This window comes from Bradysia coprophila (genome assembly GCF_014529535.1).
Source record: "Bradysia coprophila strain Holo2 chromosome X unlocalized genomic scaffold, BU_Bcop_v1 contig_185, whole genome shotgun sequence".
NCBI lineage: Eukaryota > Metazoa > Arthropoda > Insecta > Diptera > Sciaridae > Bradysia > Bradysia coprophila.
The window spans coordinates 1,278,767-1,299,593 of record NW_023503305.1 but is presented as its reverse complement, the minus strand read 5'-3'; the positions used below and the strand labels follow the sequence as shown (position 1 = coordinate 1,299,593).

Below are 20,827 nucleotides of genomic sequence, written 5' to 3'. Positions count from 1 at the left end.
ATAAACATTAGCATAGCCACTTGACGTTCACGTTCCGATAAACATAATATACCAATAATTCAGAGCGAATCACAGATTCCAGAACCTGGCCAACTTAATCGGTCGTTTATTTTGAAGAGGCGTCCAGAGTGGTAATATTGATGTGATAATTTGTTTTTGGAACCGTTGAATATGGCTTGTATTTTGTGGCGGAGTTAGTAATTGCAGAAATTATTTACTCAAAATAATCGATTCACATTCAGCCTTTCATCCGTATTTATTCGGAATAGGCAGTTGGATTTTGTATTCATAATTACCATCAAGTGGCAGTGATGTCTTATGGAAAGGGCACCACGGGCAATTGTTAAATAATTATTAAGACAGTTGGTTTTAATAATTACCATAAAGTGGATGTGGCTCGTTATCGAAGGGCATACCGGGTAACTGCTTGGGTCGCAGCGCTACAAAGGACGACAAATTTGTAAATTGGTGCAGAAAAATCCTAAACATTTAACGGCTGATGGTGGTACAAATGTATTTGTAGTAAAAATTTTGTACTCAAACAGAACTCAAATATTTTGCTTGCGGGGCATTCTTCTCTCAAAAGTTCAACTTCAAAATTCAAGTCAGTTCTGCGACGGAGATCAAAAATTTGACCAAAGAAATTTTTTAACAGAAAGAAATGCGTCAAAAGTTACCGATGTTGAGCCAACCTCAGTACTCTCATGAAAATTAAAAGTTTAGAACCGATTCCATCTGCCACTGTAACTTTTTTTTGCATAAAATGTTTGCTTTATATGCTTCCTACTGCGGGACGAAAGAAAAAAATGTAAGCCCACGGGCCGAAAGTGACAGATATGTAAGCCCACGCGGCGAAAGCTTGCGTCACGCCTGCTGACTGTACTTACTCACTTACTTTTCCACTTCCTACTGATTTATTCTTAGAAAGATTTATTTAATTTCCTTATATCAAGAGTACAGCAAAGCATTGTCACTCCTAATGAGGGCCGAATTAATTGGTGCTCAGAAGCCAAGAGTGTGAGGACGGTACTGATATCAAATATAACGAGTGTTTGAAAATGAAAATGAAATGGTTGAAAATGCAAATATTCTGTTGATTGACAACTAAAATTCTGCTAAACAAACAGCCAAATACCAACAAGCACTGGATTTAAGATTTACTTATAACTCGCGGACATGGCCCGCATTACATTTACCAAATAAATCCAGTAGATACCTTATAACCAATTTGTGTTTTAAATACACAACAAGCTCTGCCAAATGCCTATTAATACACGTGTAATCGTAAACAGTTGCAAAATGTGAGACTAAAACCAAAGCAAATAGAAAATTTTATTTCATTTAGTAGATATCTAATAAAGCGGCAAGATTTAATCCAACACATGAAATTAGGATTTATTTGCAAGAGCAACGGATAATGCGAAATTGAAGTATAATCTTCAAAATTATTACCATTTCATTTTCAGCGCCGTTTTATTGAAACGAATGTTTATGAAGCCAAACGAAATACTTTTCACCAATTTAATCGCTTCCTGTATTTTAATGGAATTTTTAATTGCGAATTAATTGCTCTATCGTATAAAGTACTTGGTCCGCAAAGGATTACTTTCTCAAGGTTTTGATCATTGTGAAAACATTTCCAAACAAAATTGCAAACATTTTATTTTCACACACACACACATTCAACCCACCGTAAAATCAAAACGAATTTTCACGATTTTACTGTTTACACTAAAGTGCTACAAAGTTTTGGATTAGAAAAAAGTATTTCAACAAATCCATTTAATGCTTTTAGTTGGCTGCAGTATTTGGTGGTGCGAAAAAAACTTTAAGTTTTTATAAAACTAGGCGAAAATAATAACAAAATCCACGACGAAATCAATTGTTTTCCTCATTTTTACATTTATTTAAAATGAAGAAGAGAATAACACACGAAATGTATGCTCATTGCCCACCGAGCTAAAAAGTTTTAAAATAAATTTCTTGAGGTTGACGAAGAACATAATTGTTTAAACAGAGAAACTTCAATAGTTGCAACGAATAAACATTTCAGTAGAAGTTGGCGTGCGAGGCAAAAATGTTTGTCTTAAAAACAAACAAACCGAATTGTTTTGCACGTGTAGAAAGTTAGTCGATATACTTTTACCTCGCGCTCGTGCTATAATGTTGGGTATAACGTTTGCTATAATTAAATGATATCCTCATGTTAGCAGTTTGTATATTTTACAGTTCTTCGCCTAAAATCAACGCTAAAATGAAGACAGACGTGAAAACAACTGTTAATGAAATTATATGATCAAGTTCGGATTAACAGTAACAGTTGTTGGATAGTTGGATTATAGCAATCTTCTTAACTTATCGTTTCAGTTTCGGTTGTATATTAAAAGGTAAATGAGTTGTGCAAATTAACAAAAACAAAATTGTTAAGTTTCGCTACTAAGGGTCTTTCAAGGGTCTGGTGGCATTCATACTAAAATAAACTAAAGGTCTTTCGTAAAGTGTGTCACTCTTTAATGGAAGAGGCGGCATTGTGCCAAAATAAATTGGTTTTTAGGACACAATAGATATATATATTTTTTAAGGCACACTGTGTTACCTGCCGAATAGCTTAGACACCTCTTCTTGATATTGGATACACTTTAACATAAGCAGGTGATCCATTCAACTTGTTTTGGATTTACCGTTTTGGCTACGTAGTAAATCCAGGCTAGATCTTTCTATGTCGTTGCATGGAGCTGAAGCACAGCACTGCTACTAGCATGAACACTGAATTGACAAGTGTCAAATTTGGAGGCTTTAGTGATACGAGCTACCGCTTAGGATTGTTTGTATTGTATGTTTTAACTCATACAACGAAACGAAAGCAAGTCATCTATCTGTACAACAGAAACGCAGTGCCTACTGTGATTTCATCAGCCTCCAAATATTTTATATGTTCATGCTAGAAGCAGGGCTGTGGCTGATGACAAAAATTTTGATTGTCAAGTGAAAACGAAAGTAGAAATTTTGAAATAACGTTCTTTTCGCGATCTCATCCAACGCACTTCAAGCAAAAGTGCTTCGAGTGACAGCTGCCAAATAGAGTACCACTTTGTATGAAAAATGTTTCCAGATTTTTTAACAGTGACAAAACCTGTTTGATACACTGTCCCGTTTCAGTACTCTATCCAGAGTACCACTCATGCTTTAAAAGTGCATTTTCTCATCTTGTTATTTTGTAGGTTAATCAATAATTCAGAACAAGTTAGGTTACAGTCAGAGGTTACAGTCAGAGACAGTGAAATTTCAGCATAAATTTGCTTTGTCTGTTTTTCAGCTGATACACACACAATCAAAACTATTTATACTTGTTTATACGGTTGAAGCTGCTACACGCACGCGTGTGGTAGTGCTAAAACTGTGAAAAACGTAAAAGCTGTTTTGGTTGTTTGTGTAGATCTGAAGCAAATTCATGCTGAAATTTCACTGGCTCCAACTGAAACCTTAAACTGACTTTAAAATTTGATTTGTCTATCGCATCTATCAGATTTTGTCAGCTTATCTGAGAGGAAAATTCGAAATCAAACATATTAAGCCAAAAGTTGCCTTAACTCAATTACGCTTAGGTACTGTTCACAAATAGTGGGTTGAATAAAACGTGACAATTGACTCTCTCTCTCTCTGTATGACGACGTGTTGGATGTTGAAAATTCCGTAAAATAACGTGACGTAATTTGTGAACGATCCCTAATGGCATTTCACAAGCTTTTCGATCCTGTGAATAATATAATTGACAATGTCAAGAACATTCCGAATCGTACGAATTATTATTATGCAAACGTAAGCCTAATATGATTTGGCAATTCATTTACAATCATAAACTAATCCACCCTCAGGTTTTCCCTTTAAATAACAAAAATAGGAAATGGTGAGTCAATTAAGGTTAAACAAAAGTATTGATAATTAATGATACTACTTCGAGCAAACATCGACGGCATACATTTTCATCAGATGGATTAACAAAAACCTGTTAACCGATGTGCCACATAATACTCAACAATACCGGGGAGGCTGCCTTTGTGCAAAATTATGTATTTAATATGTATATTTGATTCAGCAGAGCAAGATGCATGCATACAATTTCGTGTTCAGCGATCTGTTAATTAGCTAATTAAATTCCCATTTTCCATGGTAATACACACAATTGTAAGTTCGGTTTATTTGTATACATTAAAACAATCGACAATAAATTTTCCCCGCAATGAATGAAACTATTAATAATTTCTGAATAACTTCTTAACAACGAAAAATCAATCTCATTCAACAATCATATATAATTTGTGATTCGCATACGTACACACAACACCACCGCACACATACACTTAATAAAATTAATGAAACCTTTTAACATTTACATTAATTTCCGAAACATTTTCATTCATAATATAAACTTCAGTCGAAATAATAATTCCAAAGACGACTTTTCATGACAGTATGCAATTCATTTTCTCACCCTCATCCGCATGTATGTTAGTGTATGACAGAGAAAAGTTTGAATGTAGTATCATGTATGTATTCTGCTCTATTATCATATGGATATACGTTGCGAATCCATGCAAAATAAAATATTTATATAACTAGATGTCTTAACGTTGTTGCAGAACTGAAAATATATTCATAGTCGAAAATGTATTTAATATCATCCAAGCGAAAGATCCACATGAAAATTCTGTTACGTTCTAAAATCACGTAAATACTTTTTACGATGAAAATAATATGGAATTTATACATATATCTACGTACGTATAGATGTGAAGCATCCGAAACTTGGACTGGAAATTCAAATTTGTGTTCGTGATCCATGATCGAGATTAAACTTAATATTTCGGATGATACCAGTGACAGCATTTTGCGAGCGAACGTTCACCCACATTTCTGTCCTACAGCGGAGTTGTTTTCGTTAAAGAATAATGAAAATTATGCTGCCATACGTGTGGGATTCGTATCCTCCAATAAATTTCTAATTAATTCCAAATCTCTTCGTACTTAATTTTTCTTTTACTGTGTGTGGTTTGAACATTGCATTGACGATGTTATTTTCCATTTTTATTATAGAATTCTTTTCATCACATTTCGCTTACTGTGTATTCCCCAGTTATGGAGCACTCGGTTCAGGATGTTGTTTTTTTTATTAATAAAAAATTGTATTCACAGAGAAAAATTGTACAGATTTATGGCTGCTGCAGGCATAGAAAGTTACAGCAATGTGATCAACATTGAAAAAGGATGAAAAGCTTTCGTCCCATTGCTGTAATATTGTGGTTTATAAGCATTGAAATCATAAAATGGTTTACTGTGTTACCCATACATTTCTTTTATTACTATTAAAAAGGAAACTAAATTAAATTCGTCAAAAGTTAAAAAAAAATAATAATTTGAAATAGTCTCTGCTGTCGACCGTTTTCAACCATTTTCCAATAGGAAACAATTTTCGTTCTGAGCTGATTTCGACATTTGTACTCCTCGCAATGAATAATATGCCAGAAACGGTGTAATAACTTTCATATTTCTGGAATACGAAATTTTCCCAAAATTGTTGAACGACTGTTGTGGTTACCAGTTGTGAACACGTTGAATGAGTGGGAAAGTATTCTATTATGATACAGTTAACAACAGAAACTCTCGGGAGTTTTAACAATGTTCTGAACTAACGAATTGACAGCTAGCGAATAGTATGCTCAATATAATTATCGTGCGGTTTTCCGCTCCCGCTGTCTAAGTTAAATTTACAACATCAGTTTACAGCAACGGTGGATATGTAGCGTCGGGAGATTTATATTCGAACGTAACATGTAAAAAGTACACTTTGTGCATCACTTTTTCAGCTTTAGGAGTAATTACTTATGCACTTATCTGTTTAAATATAGCAATCAGATTGTTGTAGAGCTAATGGTCCCTTGATAATCACATAAAAATTGAACATTGAACGATAATCGAGACTTAAATTTTGTAAATTTTCAATGCAAAGTGTGAATCAGTTTACTCTACGATTAATTAGAATATCCAAGAGAATATCCCACTAAGGGTTTTTTGTACGGTTTGACTTGTGAAAGCGATATAATATACTACCTATTCAGCCTCAATTTCATTTCGAGCGTGACGGAGGATATGATCAGATGAGTAATATACAATAATAATAATTTAAAAAAAAAACAATTTTATGCGATGAACGTCGGGCGAAACCTTGCATGAAATGCAGGTAGTATTTCGAAAATTTACAGAAAAAAAGGAAAAGTTTTTGGAAAATGTTGTAAAGAATTCGTTGAGGTTGAACAATCTGATACCTATGCATAGTATGCAACTTTCTTCCTTTTTCTCGTGCAACTTTTCTGTAACATTTTTTGGCGTGCATTTTTTTCCGGAAAATTTCAAGATTTGTTTGTAAATTAGAGATGAGTGGGTTGATGCTGTAGAAAAGCTGAAACCACACTCACTAAAACCGTCTTCACCAGTCCAAGACCGATATGGGACTAGACATTCAATTGCGATGACAGCAGTGATAAACCGCTACGAATGATTCCTATCCGGGCATACATGAAAACTCTTCTCGAAACCTGGGAAACACCGAAAATCCATACCCAAATATATAACCAAAAATTTGTCATACCATACCCGTTGAACCTCCAACCCATCGGAAGGGTTAAGTACTTAACGATTAAACTGATTCCTATTGAGTTGTTTGGACAATCCCCCAGATACATTACAATAAAACCAATAATTATACAAAAGTCTACAATAAAATTGATGATAATATTTTATGGATAAAAATGACAAGGCTTTCTTCATTGACAAAAGTGAAGGATTTTCCTTTTCAAAAATTGTTATTCATCATCCAGTTAAATATATTTTCAATAGCACACAAATGAAAAATATTCTCCACCTAAATCAAAATTCAAATGGCAGTTATTAACTATCTTTTTTCATAAAAAAAAGAAAAAAGGTACAAGCCCCATTCAATCGATATCCTCAAGGTAACGAGCCCATTATAAATTTGTTGTCGATAAAAGGAAAATCTTTTACGAAAAATGTTTCCTATCGCTCTCCCATTCAATGTTCCAATATAAAACCCAAACCTAAAATTACCAAATTGTTAACCTTTCCCACACTCCAATCTCTTTTGCTCCTATCTCTATACCATCACACAAGCGAATCTCGAATCTCAGCCGCATTGAAAATGGTATGTACACCGTGTCAAGACCCACTGCCCTCCCTCCACTTGGACCCAAAAAATATTCTTAAACCTGTAAATTCGCACATCCATCAAAGTTATTTAATTTATTGTCAAAAAAAAGATGACAAATGATACCTTTAAGTTTCACATAAATAAAATTTACTTTAGCTTGTTTAATGTCCCGCATGTACATTGTGTACACGTACACATTATGCCTGTAACATTACAACAGTGCGTAAAGGAGATGCACAGAGATAGAGGCTGGAACATTTTTATGAGAAATGGGAAATGTTTCCCATACACCGTACACCAATAATCCAAAGGGATTGTGTATAGAAAATCGCTTTGATTTAGATTAATAATGAATTCGGCGTATAACTGGAATGTAAAACTGAATTATAAAAAAAAAATCCCTTTACCTTCAGTCAACCATTATAATACAATATTAAGGTTCTAATCTGACAATCTAAATAAATGAAAACATCGTCTAATTCTAACACGTTGCCTACATAACGATATATATTCGAGAGGCTTGTTCTCTAAAACCGTTATTTATCAACCAACGACAATTCCGAGGGGAAAACTACGCGAGCAAATACAGGGACAGGTGCTACTTGCCATTGTCGTGGCTATTAGCGTCTATTGGTAAGTATTGGCTCAGCGATAGAAATACGTGGAAAAATACTGGTTCAGGAGTATTTGCTATGGATAGCCGTCAATAGTTACCAAGACACCAATAGACGCCAATAGCCACCAATCGACGCCAATAGATGCCAATAGCCATCAATAGACACCATGAACACCAATGGGACAAGATTTGCTCGCATAGTTTCCCCCTCCGACAATTCCATCCCTATACATAATGTAATTAGTTGTAAAAGCTTTCGGTGTAAGTTTTTAGGACGAAAAACCATTTTATTCGATGTTTGTACATACCAAATATACGTTTTGAATTGACCAAGAACATAATGCGGTGCGGTACTCATAAAAGAAACGTTTTTTTTAGGGGACAACATTGTGTGCTGAAAGTATGTCACAAAAGATGTTCTTTGGGGGATATTATGACTAATTTAAGGGTTTTAATGATGAATAGTTAAGATCAGTGTATCTCACCACGGTATATCTCAATTTTCTGTTAGACATGCATGATGTAATTTAATTAGTTAGTGAAAATGGGAAGATTACGACTGGCAAAAGCATTAACAACCCATTGTGTAATCGCCAATGTATTCAAATTTATGTTTGATTATGCCAGCGTGAATGTGGTTATAAGTTGAGAGGGTGTTTCTGATTTTTTTTTTTTTGGGTTCCTTCTTCTCCTTCTTCTTGGTCCCATGATAATTACTCGTCTATAATTCACCCATCAGCACAGTATCCTAGTTAAAAACATTAATTTTCTAATTTATTTTATTGCTACCGTTGTTGCTGACAATATTTTATTATGCGGTTTGTTTTTCCACTCAGGAAATTACTCCATAAATATAAATATAACAGAATCCCAAATATTTGTTATTTTTGACAAAGTGCCAAGGAACCAAGTCACATAAATACCTTTATATACAAAAGGAGAAAATCGCCCATGAAAATAATTTAGCATTGGTACACTGTGTGTTCAGAAAATATGTAGAATAGTCTATTATGTACTATACACAGCACATACCCGAAAATGCTTTTTGTTAGAGGTAAAATGGCAAGTAAATTTTTTGGTGCATGCATAATAAATGCATGTGATAAAAATGGTTTATGATAATTTTACTGGAACAGTTTTAACTATTGGTATAGCCGTTTGGAATGCATTTGTGTCGTCATCATTATTTTCGTCATTGATGGACCGCAAAATATGCGATCGTTAAACTATTTTCACATTTTCAATTTCAAAACGGTTTCTTTTAATAGTCGACAAAGATTTTTGTCGGTTGTTATCATTACTATAATTAAATGCTGTGCTATTTTGCAGCCGCATACTCGAAACACTTGTGGAATGATTCAGTGTGTACTGTTTTGGTTAGAGTATACCTAAAATATCATTATACGTGCAAGAAGTATGATGAAGTACTCAAAATATGACTAAATGTTAGTTCATGTTGTTTAACAACAACACATTGAATTGGGAAGCCATGACATTGACGATATGATGTTTTCCGTTGGAAATTTATGTAAAGCGTTTTATAGTTAAGTTAAGTACATTTTGAGGAAACGAATGGTGTGTTGGATCGTTTCACTTAGATTTATTCAATGGCCAATATGTCCAGGTGACGAAATTAAAGAGAGTAACGAGGTCACTATATACTACAGAAATGGACACACCACCATCAATCGTTTTGATTCACCTGAACCGATTGCAGACATAATGGTGTGTCTGCTTTAGACTGAACCAATAGCTGTTAAGTGAATGCGTGTAAATTGATAGATTGACAAGGGCATTATTACAAGGGCAGAACACTTTATTTTTATATTTTAATAAAAGGTTTTCTCTCTTCATTGAACACGAGCTATTGCAAACCAAAAATTTAATAATATGTTGTAGTAAATGGATTATACGGCTAAACATTTATGTGTATGTGCATAACATTTTATTTGGTACTTCATCCAGAAGTGCTTTACTTTTCTCAGAGCAGTAATTGAGTTCCATTCACTGTTAATTGTTTGGAATAAAAAAAATAAATTCTGTTTAAAATGTTGTTTTGCATGAACAGAAATATTGAATGATGATGAATAGAATGAATAGGAGAAACTAGGTGGAGTTCGTGGAATACAGGTGATTTCCCAAAGGTTGCACTGATTAAAATAAAGTTAGAGAACGTTGGATTTCAATACGAAAATACAGTGGACGTCAGTGAAATTTAGACATGGATTAGCTTCAGCTGATTTTAGTGGTACGATCGTATAAAAACGAATGAGCAGTTTTGCTTGCATTTGTGGATCAGCTGAAAAACAGATGAATCAAATTCATGGCTATGATTTCTGATCAATTTAAAGAAAATATGTTTTCGAGCAGTACTTCATATGGAACAATTTCTGGCCATTTGACAGTTTTCGAGTTGATCGCTCATAGTCAGACCAGAATTGGTCATTTTCGGTTATACAACACAATTCAAGGTTTTTGAAGCAACACCTCGAATTGTGTTGCATAAACGAAAATGACCGCTTCTGCCGTGACTATGAACGAATCCTTTGAAAATGTGTGTAATTCTGAATTGTACTCTTCAAAGAGTGGTTTATGTGTTTCCGCTCATTTTATCGTTGACTCAAGGACAAACCCCTTATTATAACCTTTTTCTGTTGGTGCAAAAAAATTCTGAGGAACAATTTTCTCATAATTTTACAAGTACGTCAGGCGAGTTCCTCATTTGGGAAATTCTGTTTGGAAAATTAAGCTCAAATGTAATGGATCTTTGTACAATTCTATCGTATTTCGTCATAAACTTGCTAGTGTCAGCGCTCTATTTATTATGAACCAACTTCACTGCCTAGATATTTCTCAGAGTGAAGTTATTTCAGGTGATGTGAAAGCACAACATGCCCATCTGAGGCTTAGGAGCAGGTTATATTCCACCCACTTATTCTTATTCTATCTATTTCACGAGTAAAGAGAATGCAAAAAATGAAATTAAAAAAATGGTCCTTCTACATCTCCACAGGCCAACAGAGGTCTCCACATAATGGCCGAATGACATTGCTCCACTCCACATTCAACATGAATCTTTTTATTGTGTTTGGTTTAAAAATGCACACCATATGACAGGCAATGGACGCATGTAACGGATGTAACTCCAGGACGTCCAGGACAACTAACTTAACATGTACTACTACAATAGCCACGAAAACTGTGCTTTGCAGAACAGAAAATCTCTCACATTATTCGGAAAATCGTCACAATTTCGTGTGTTTATAGACATCGGCTTCGACTCGAAAATGAGGAAGTTTTGAGATTTTTCTCTGGTTTTCGACCCCTTTCATGAAACATTTTTTGAGTATCTGTTTTGGACGATTGATTTTAGGCACTTTCGCATGTAGCACTCACTTCGTTCGGGCTACAACTTGCGAAATTGCCTGTAAACAATCGTCCAAAACAGATACACAAATAACTATTATTGAACCGTTTTTACAAGAAAAACCATGAGCGATGTGCAAAATCAATTTTATCTGCGTGTAACAGAATGTGGCGTCGATGCGAAGATTTTCATTTGTAGCATCCGTATAACGGATTTATTTTGTTTAAATGCGACAACATGATAACAACCAACATAAAACATTAATCGCAACATATTCTGTGCATGCGAACGACGACAATATTTCCTTTCTGATCCATTTGGTCAATATACGTTGATAACGGTTTCTAGTCCACTTGGTTCAACGACTCCATTTACATCCCCTATTAGTCAAAGCCAAATGTTTTTTTGCTGATCGGGCGTCTGTGGGCAACGGCACAAGGTTTCCCTCCGATTCGCATTCATACGAATGTAATGGTACGTTCGCTAGTTTTGTTTATTGAACTACTTCTGTATCTTGATTGATCATTGATTATTTTTCGCAATAGAGCAAAACGTACTGTCTCAGCGCTGGACCCAACAAATATTCGCGAACTTATGGAACCGTATATTTTAGTTGCCTACAGCCTACCAAGCATTAACTACCTCATTTTTACATTCTATAAAAGTATTTATGCGTCACTTAAACAATAAATCAAAAATGATGAAAATCCAGTCGCTAACTGTTTTAATGCTACTTGAGCATTGTTTCATAATTTTCATCGTGTTGTATACCATATAACTATCTCCTATATTTATTTCTGTATTTATCTTCATATATGAGAACCCTTGTCAAATTTCCATTTACCAAAGCTACATTTTTATGCCCCGATATCTAACATAAAATCACTTCATATCCACCAAATCGATATTGTATGAAATAGTAAAAAGAATGTTCAGAAAAAAGATGGTTAAAAGATGTTGATGTGCACAATAGCCAAAGGATGTTTTTTGGGTAAGTAATAATGTACGGATGAGGGCCCAGCACGATTTTTTTTTATCATTCGATATCAGTAGTAGGGTGTTGCGGATTTTATACACAAAAAAATTGCTTGCAAAATGCATGGTGTCCGACATCGCCCACTGGACAACTTTCTGCTAATTTTTTTCTTCTTCTAAAACTCATAACTTGTTAATAAAGTTGAGAAATAAGATCGGTAAGGAGAAGTTACAAAAAATAATATCTCAATTGAATTTCGTGGTGGGTGGTAGGATGCCCATTGGGCATCTCTCATGTACAACTTTTATTTAAAAATATAATAATCGAGTTTCGCGTTGAGCGTTGTTATTGAAGTTTTTATTGTCTTAGGGGTATTTCATACCAGTTCCATTGGTCGTGTTAAAATATTTTAGAGACATCATGCTAAGAATGGTGCACATAAAACTCCCGGTAGTCCATTTAAACAAGTTTCTCTTGCATTGTTCACACATGACGTCAGTAAGTTAAGTAGGTGTTCAAGAAAACGTGACGATTCTAATAAATTTGGGTCAATGTTGACTCCTTTCGCGTACCGAGAGGAAAGAGTATTCCGTAAAATAACGCGTGTTATCCTTGTCAATGGAAAAGTGGGTTGTGGATGTACTACCTTTTTCGGTTTTAATAAGGGAATCAGTGACAACATCTGACCCCAGTCATTTTGAAAGAAAGGTAACTAAAAAAAAAACGCAACACCCTAATCAGTACACGATATATAATCATGCTAATCTGATCACATGATTTATTATCTGTAACAGGGCATATTTGCTTGTCACTCTTGTATTATAAAGACAGGATAACAAACAATATATCCCTTGTTATGATGACTCTTTTTTTACTTCATTGTCATTCAATTCGTTTTAAGCCCTGAAACCTTCTTGTGCAAGGAATTTATTTGCGAAATTTATTGAACCAAACTGAAGGGTGGAATTAATTATCGGAGTTGATGATCAAAATTGTCTGCTATCGTAAAATATACTTCCTTCTTGTCGAAATGTATCGTATGTTTATTATAACAGTGAAGCTATGAGTAATATGCTATTTTATGCCTAAAGTGTATGTTATCGTGTTCTCTCTCTATCTAATTTTTCGCCTATAATAGTGTCTTCAGACAATGTTAAATTGGCCTTATAATTTTGAATGTATGTGGCACAAGGTTGCATTGCGTCTTTTAATAATATCAAAATTATCAAGTATCTTCGTATAGCATACGGCCAGATAAGACATCTTAATGTATTCCAACATTTATATCATACAATGTAAAAGGATACACTCTGTGTCGTCGGTTGTCTTTTAATTTTCATTAACGTTACGAGCACATATAAATGCCAACAATTAAATTAGCATAAAGAACGTGCCCGAACATAAGGCAATGCGTGTTTCTTACTTTGTTAAGGGAATGTGTTTAATAGAATCTTAGGTGATTGTTGATATTTACGAAACAAACGTTCACCTGAAATTATTTTATTTGTCGTTTCTGCTGCGAGCAGATAAAATTTGGTTGGCATTTAAGAGCTCTGTAAGGAATTATCTTTTATTAGAATTTAGTCTCGTTTTGTATGTTTAATATGGTTGATTCAGTAAGAATAGAAATATTATGGAAGTAAAGAGGATTACTGTATTTCGTGATCTTTGAGAAATTTCAGTTGACAATAGAGAAAATTTTAAGATGAATTTGTAATCTGTGAATGAAAGCAGTATTAGTGAAATGAAATAGTCCATTCACGAAACGATAATAAAACATGCGAAAAAATATTCATTGGAATTTTAGCGTATGTAACTGTATCCAACGGAGACTTTATTTTACAACAAGAGCAAAAAATTATTTACGAAGTTACATGTTGACTGTGTAATTTCCTTAATTTCAAAAAAGGGATACTAACGAACACACCACATTCAAGCCATGATACATATTCATTAAGGCATTTAACTATATTAACAACAACAATCAGGGTGATCCACGTAACATTTATTTAGTATAGGTTAGGACATTTTAACCATAACTTGTTAACAGAAGGTTGATGGTAGCTTTTGACCTTAAATTGTGAAAAGGGATGAAGGGACGTGATGTGCAATTATGGTTCGGTCGTCTCGAAGAGTACATAATTTTCTTGGAAACAATTTGCATCCTCGCATATAGTAGCTGAGTTATAGATTGTAAAATGATATCTGTGGCCCGCAAAAACTTTACCAATCACGATCGGTAAGTATAGTGTTCCAGTGTTCTCATAGGAGAAGAGTATAACTAGTTGGAATATTGCTGATTAAATTCAATGTATACCGAAATTGAATTGACCAAGTATATAAGGGCGTTGCGGGAAATGATGACATTTGCAATGAAATTTAAAAAAGTACATTTTTTGTTTTTTGATGTCGAAGTTAACGAATTCTTGTTTGACCGGAACTCAACACAATCAATTATGATTGGCATCACGTTAAAAATGGAGTGAATCGCCATTGAGTGTTTATTATTTCAAAATATTTGCCCAACAATTACAATTCCTCGAAATTACTTGAAAACCACTTTAACATTTGATGACGGAACTCTATTCGAATCCAGCTCCTGACTAGATAGATAGATAGATAGAAACTTCACGGATTCACTGCCCAATGTCTAATCGAATTGTTAGGTAATCGTAATAGCAGTCGTTTGAACTCAGCACGATGAAGGGTCAGATCAATCATCGCTGCAACACAGTTAAATATACGACATGCCTGTTCAAGCAGAAGTGAGTGAAACGTCCTGAACATTGACTTAAGTTTGATCAGGTTCGAATTTCGTGAAGATCGGGAATTGACGTTGAAGTTAAGCTTAGAAACCTAAACCACCAGATAGTCCTGAAATGTCCAATTGATATTCTACTAAGTATCATTGACCATGACAAGTCCCTCAACATTTGTGTCAATAAAATAGGAAATTTAATCCTGAGGGAAACTTGATTTTGCAAAAAAGGTTCACCTTTATAATCGAAGACAAAATTTAAAAACTAATTCTAAAAACGAAATATGAAATTGTTTGAAACTTAATCGCTAATATGAGTATTTGCTGAACCCCAAGGTAAATAGATCTACAGTTTGATCAAATATTCGGAAAATTAGATGTAATTGGTAGACAAGAAGTTTGATACACAGTTTTGTTTTCTCCTCCCACTGAATGTTGTGATAGTGAGTCGTCTACTCTTACTTAAACATTCGACAGATTAACGCTTCATTTTTTTTTATTTCTGTGAATTTCAATAATTTTTATAGAAATTAGAAGAACTGTAGCAGATGATAGTACATATAATGGAGCACAGAGCACAATAAAGAAAATCTGTTTTCATAACCGCTTACAAGTTCAAAATACACTTGTAATATTTGTAAATAATAACAACAATAACAAACAGATTAACGTTTAAAAATAGGGATAAGATTAAAGAAAATCATCTCTCGGTTCTGTTAAACGTATTACAAAGTCCAGAAAACAAAGTATGAATTAGAATTGTCACTGAAAATTACTCGTCTTTTCTTGAACGCTTTCTAAATGGACTAAATATTGCAATACAGTTAGAGTCAACCGAACCTACATCGAAATGTATTCCAGATGTTTAACATCTGGTTCACTCATACAAACACACTGCTACCAGCTGGTAATACCGCTGAAGCGAATCTCGGTTATACAAGAAATTACAATCGTGACAACAGTATATTAGTATCTGTAATATAAAGTTCTGTGCTTCTTTGTCTATCTATAGCAATCGAAAAATTCCTAAAGATGCTCGAAATTTTCTTAACTTTCGTCACTTTCGTACGTTATTTGACGCGAGATTTTTTTGATACTTGAAGTATGTGACACTATGTGACGTATGATAATGTTTGAAAATACTTTTGACGCGTGTGTGACGAAGTTTTTTTTAAAATAAAAAGTTATTGCAGCGTCGTTTTGCAGGTGAGTTGTATTTTGACTCGGAAATTCAATTTTTGGTGCGTGAAAATATTTTTGAAGATAAAAAAACGCATGAAAATTTCTTAGCAAAAAAACTTTTTTTTTGAAAATCAATTGACTGCAAAATTGTCAATTTTACAACTTACACCCTAATGAAATAAGTACTTTTTGCTCCGACCAAAGCTGGGCGTATAAATAAACTATTATGTCTCGTTTTCAGTTAATATTTTCAGTTGTTATCCCCGGTAAACATTTTTGAAGTAATCAATTCAGTGAATGTATAAAATTTTCCATAAATTGATTAAACTTTTAATGTAAATGTAATATTAAAAATAATTTTCATTTTCACAGTACATACCGAATAAAAAACCGCTCTCTCTCAAAATGACAGAAGAAAAAAGTTGAAAAGAAAATGTTTAAGATTCAATAAAAAACCATATCACGTTTCAGATTCTCTTTTTATTTTATATTTTATTTTTCAATTTTCTAAAATGTGCGTTAAAAAGGTATTTATTGAATTTTTCTCAATTTACGCGTAATGGTTTTGCATAAAATATGAGAAAACAACACTATAACAACACGAACAGCAACAAAAAAAAAAGTTCTTCGAAAAGGAAACTGATAAAAGCAATTTTATCGTTTAGCAAAATGTCTGAATGCCGTTTCTTTCGTTTTCATTTCGAATGTAAAATTTCCAAGGAAATTATTTTTTTATGTTTTAAGAATTCAATTCCAGGAACAACTTTTCCGCTGTGTTTGTTGTGCTGGTGAAGTTTCGGTTAAATTGGCTTACACAGTACTTTGGATTAAATATTAAAAAAGTTTTTACTTTTTTATAGAGCATTGATGTAATTTACATTAATATTAAAATTTAATCGCATACAATTATCGTGCGCTCAAATACATAAACCCTGTGAGCATTGGTGTCCGTATAATTGATCAAGCGATAGTGAATATAAACTTTAATCGAAATTTTGAAATTAAAAAATTTATTGCCATCCTTTGGCAAAATTGAATGAATTTTTTTGTTAGTTATTTACCAGATAACTAAAATATTCGAATTCAGGTCCAGGTCGTAGTTTTTTTTTAATTACCTGCACTGAGCGAAATTTCCGACGTGCTATGCGTATATCATTCGTGCTCCCTGTTAAAAAGTGTGGTGGTAAGGTAGTTATACAGCGGGCTCGAATATAATACGTGCGAGCAATATTTCTCTTCCACAAAGATTTAAAAATATAAATTTTATTGAATTCATCTACGGTTGACACCATATTAACTGTTGACAGTAGTAATTATACATTTTAGAAGTTATCGGTAACAAATATTTCGAATTAAAAATTGACTTCTTCGGGAATTGAACCAGGGACCTCTGGATCATGAGCCAACGATCTTTCAAATGTTGCACTACATCGAACTGATGCAAATTCCTTTATGAAGAGAAAACAAAACCACATTAACTTCACTATTATTCACAATTATTTTAACATTTAGATCAATTTGGCCGTTGAATTTAATGATCAAAATTTTGCTGGCCAGCATTTTAGATGAGACACATAAATAAACAAACTTCTGATACATATCATGACAAGCACACAATATGTTTTTGAAGACAATAGAAGCGATGACGGACGTAGGGTGGCTAAATGTACAATTATATTTTACGTTCTTTTGTATGTTGAGACGTACTGAACGCTTTCCTATATCGTTCACTGATACAAAACATCTTTTTTCAAACTCAAACGGTTTATATTGCATAAATTTACTCTTAATTTAGAAGCCTGATGTAATAATTAAAAACCAAGAGAAAATGTAACCAAAACCAAAATTTAGTTTATCCACCCTATATCACATTTTGAAATCGTGACTGCAGCGCCGTCATTGTGACCGTTGTGTTAACTAAATTTAAATTTGTGGATTCCATTGTTGTGGGATAAAGTGTGGGTTAAATAAGATTAATACCTTTGGAAAACCCGAAAACTAAATTTCTTCGACTGTATCTTCTTCGTGTTACGAAATATCAATCTGATGCAAATTCATTGTTTAGGATCCACTGTATACGTTTAACATCATTTCATTACATTTCATTTATTTTTCATAATAATAAAACATAACAAGTGACCTGCGTAGCTCCAGTTTGTAAACAATTCTAAGGAGCTACTTTATAAACATACTTTATAACATACGTGGTGAGGGTTTAACTTCCGTCCCACTCGTAAGTTATTCACATTCCACGTACATCACCACAATACGTAACACATGAATATTCAAATTGACAACCGAAATACGTAACTACGTTTTCAATATGTCTCACGTATAGAAAACAGTGTCCATGTATCATATACGTCAGTGAAGAATATTACACCTCTCCGAGAAATTTTACACATACCTGGAGTATTGTCTGAATTTTCTTTTTCTGGGTGTGGCTCGATATAAATTTTTTTCGACAGACGGAATTGCGACCGCGGTTGACTTATTCTAATCTTTAATTTTAAAATTGAAATAAAACCGACTCACAATCCGGTTGGTAAAATGTTCTTACCTCATACCGAGTTTTCTTTTAAACATGGACTTTGGCCCTAGTCTACGACGTCACAGATGTTGGGTATTATGAGTAATCCACACTATCTGTAGCATCTCAAATCATTTCTACTACCGCCTAAGCAATGTAATTGGAAAAGAAGGTTTCCCAATTGCACGCTAGTTTATCGCCCAAGACGGTTCTGTTTTGGCCACATAGATGGGTTTTTAGTCCATTGCCAAAGCGTAACGATAAAAATGCCCAACAATAATTTCGGTCCTAATATGTTCACTGATTTTGGAATTACTTTTTTGTGAGCGTAATTTTCTTAGGGATTTTTCAAAGACGCAACAGAAAGCGAAGAGTGGTGTCGTAATTGAATATTGTTGATCTAATCCACCTATCACAAAATTGATAACAGATTCCTAAGACCTTCGTACGGACGCGTAATTTCCCACATGAGTGATGGCAACTTATAGGCTAATTGGTTGCTTTACTTGTAGTCAATTTCAATTATGATTACACACATTGTATAAAAATATTAAGAAATTATGATAGGTGAAGAATTAACAATATTTGGCTGCACTTATTTTAACTATTTCGACACAAAACAGTATTCTGTGCAAAAAGCTGTTCTACAGTATGTGTTTAAATTGCGAAGATTTTTTGTTGTATTTTTTACAGTTTTATAACACCAACTTAACAGCATTTTGTCAGCCGTCTTTCTGTCTAAAATGTTCCTGAGGACTTATGCATCCACGATAAATGCAAGTGTGTACTCTGTAGAAAGAACTGCATGGGTGTCGACATTTTGATCAATAAAATATCTTAAAATGGTGTCAAATGAAAAAATATTTGGTTTGCCAATTTGAATCTTTTTTTATAAGTGACTGACTGTTTCGACTTTTAGACAATCTTATAAGAAATATCGCTAAAATGCAGAACAATTTTATGCTTAAAATAAAGTATTACGTTGATTAAAGATAACGCGTCGATATGTCCAAATTTAATTTAATTCTCTCTCTCTATCTCTCCAATCCAAAAAAAATGAGTCAGTTTTATTTACCCACAACAAAAAACGTCAAATGCCCTTTTTTGTACAGTGGAAACTGAACTTTATTTAATTATTATCGCTAATTAATACTAATTTTCGAGTCAGTTTTACCCTAAAATCCAATCTACTGTACATTTAGATATTTTCTGCAACAACATCAGTATGATTAAGTGTTTTCAAATAACTTAAATGCAGAAAAAAACTCGAAAAAACCAAACGTGGAAACTTTATAACGAGTCATATATTCTGTAGCACAAACCATTCAAGAAATTTACTCTGTCTTTTTGTGACTGTTGTTCTGTTGTTGTAAAATTAATAAGCAAATTACAATCAAAGAACTTTGTTACCCAACTAAACATAAAAAGAATTTATTTACTCAAGTTCAACAGTATTAAAAGTTCAAAGGCATTTGAAATTATACTAAAACATAGAGGAAAAGCAATATTTTAGTTAAATTATTTATATCGTATCGTGTTATGTTATATGACCCAATTTTGTTTATGAAACATGCACAAAATATATATACCAAAAATTCATAAGCAAACCTTGTCGCTAGCAAAACCATGTATACTTTAAGGAATTTTATGCTGAACAGTTTACAGAACACATACATAAAATATGTGTTATGTTTTGTTGTAGAAACGAGTGCTCGTTAGTTTGGGTTAGTCGAGCTTTCTCAAATCGAATGCACACATTTAGACACACACACATAGTTATATATATGTAAATATATATAAGTTAGAATGCCGTATGAATCATATACGCTACATTATCTTATACATATCTATTATATCGAGGAGGTGGAAATGTTTCTGAAAATCTTGTTTACAAGTTGGATACTATGTAATTGGAGAACGGAAACTACGTTCGTCTGATGTGATAACTGAATGTATGCGAGCTGTATGCTCTTGATTGTGTATTATAATACAGCGATAGATTTAATAAATCATTTTTTAAGTGCAAAATTAATGTGGAGCTCACGAAAAGTTCAGATGCTTTCTAAATTTCATCATTAAATTTTATTTTATTTCCGATTTACAGTGCGTATAATTTGCTGGCGTAATTAATATTATACTTACGCGGCTCCATGCTGGGACTATAATGAGGCCTGTT

At 33.5% G+C, this 20,827-nt stretch overlaps 1 protein-coding gene and 1 long non-coding RNA gene across 3 annotated transcripts in view; both read right to left on the bottom strand.

Annotated features, from left to right (window-relative positions):
* The window catches only part of LOC119068503, a 138,083-nt gene that overhangs the window by 91,003 nt on the left and 26,253 nt on the right, over positions 1 to 20,827 (bottom strand). The gene's annotated exons all lie outside the window — the stretch shown is intronic.
* On the bottom strand, positions 5,487 to 16,082 carry LOC119068508. The gene is made up of 3 exons (XR_005086163.1): positions 16,051 to 16,082; positions 10,378 to 10,382; positions 5,487 to 5,498 (listed from the first exon to the last, which is right to left on the bottom strand). It is a non-coding gene; the product is annotated as an uncharacterized LOC119068508 (long non-coding RNA).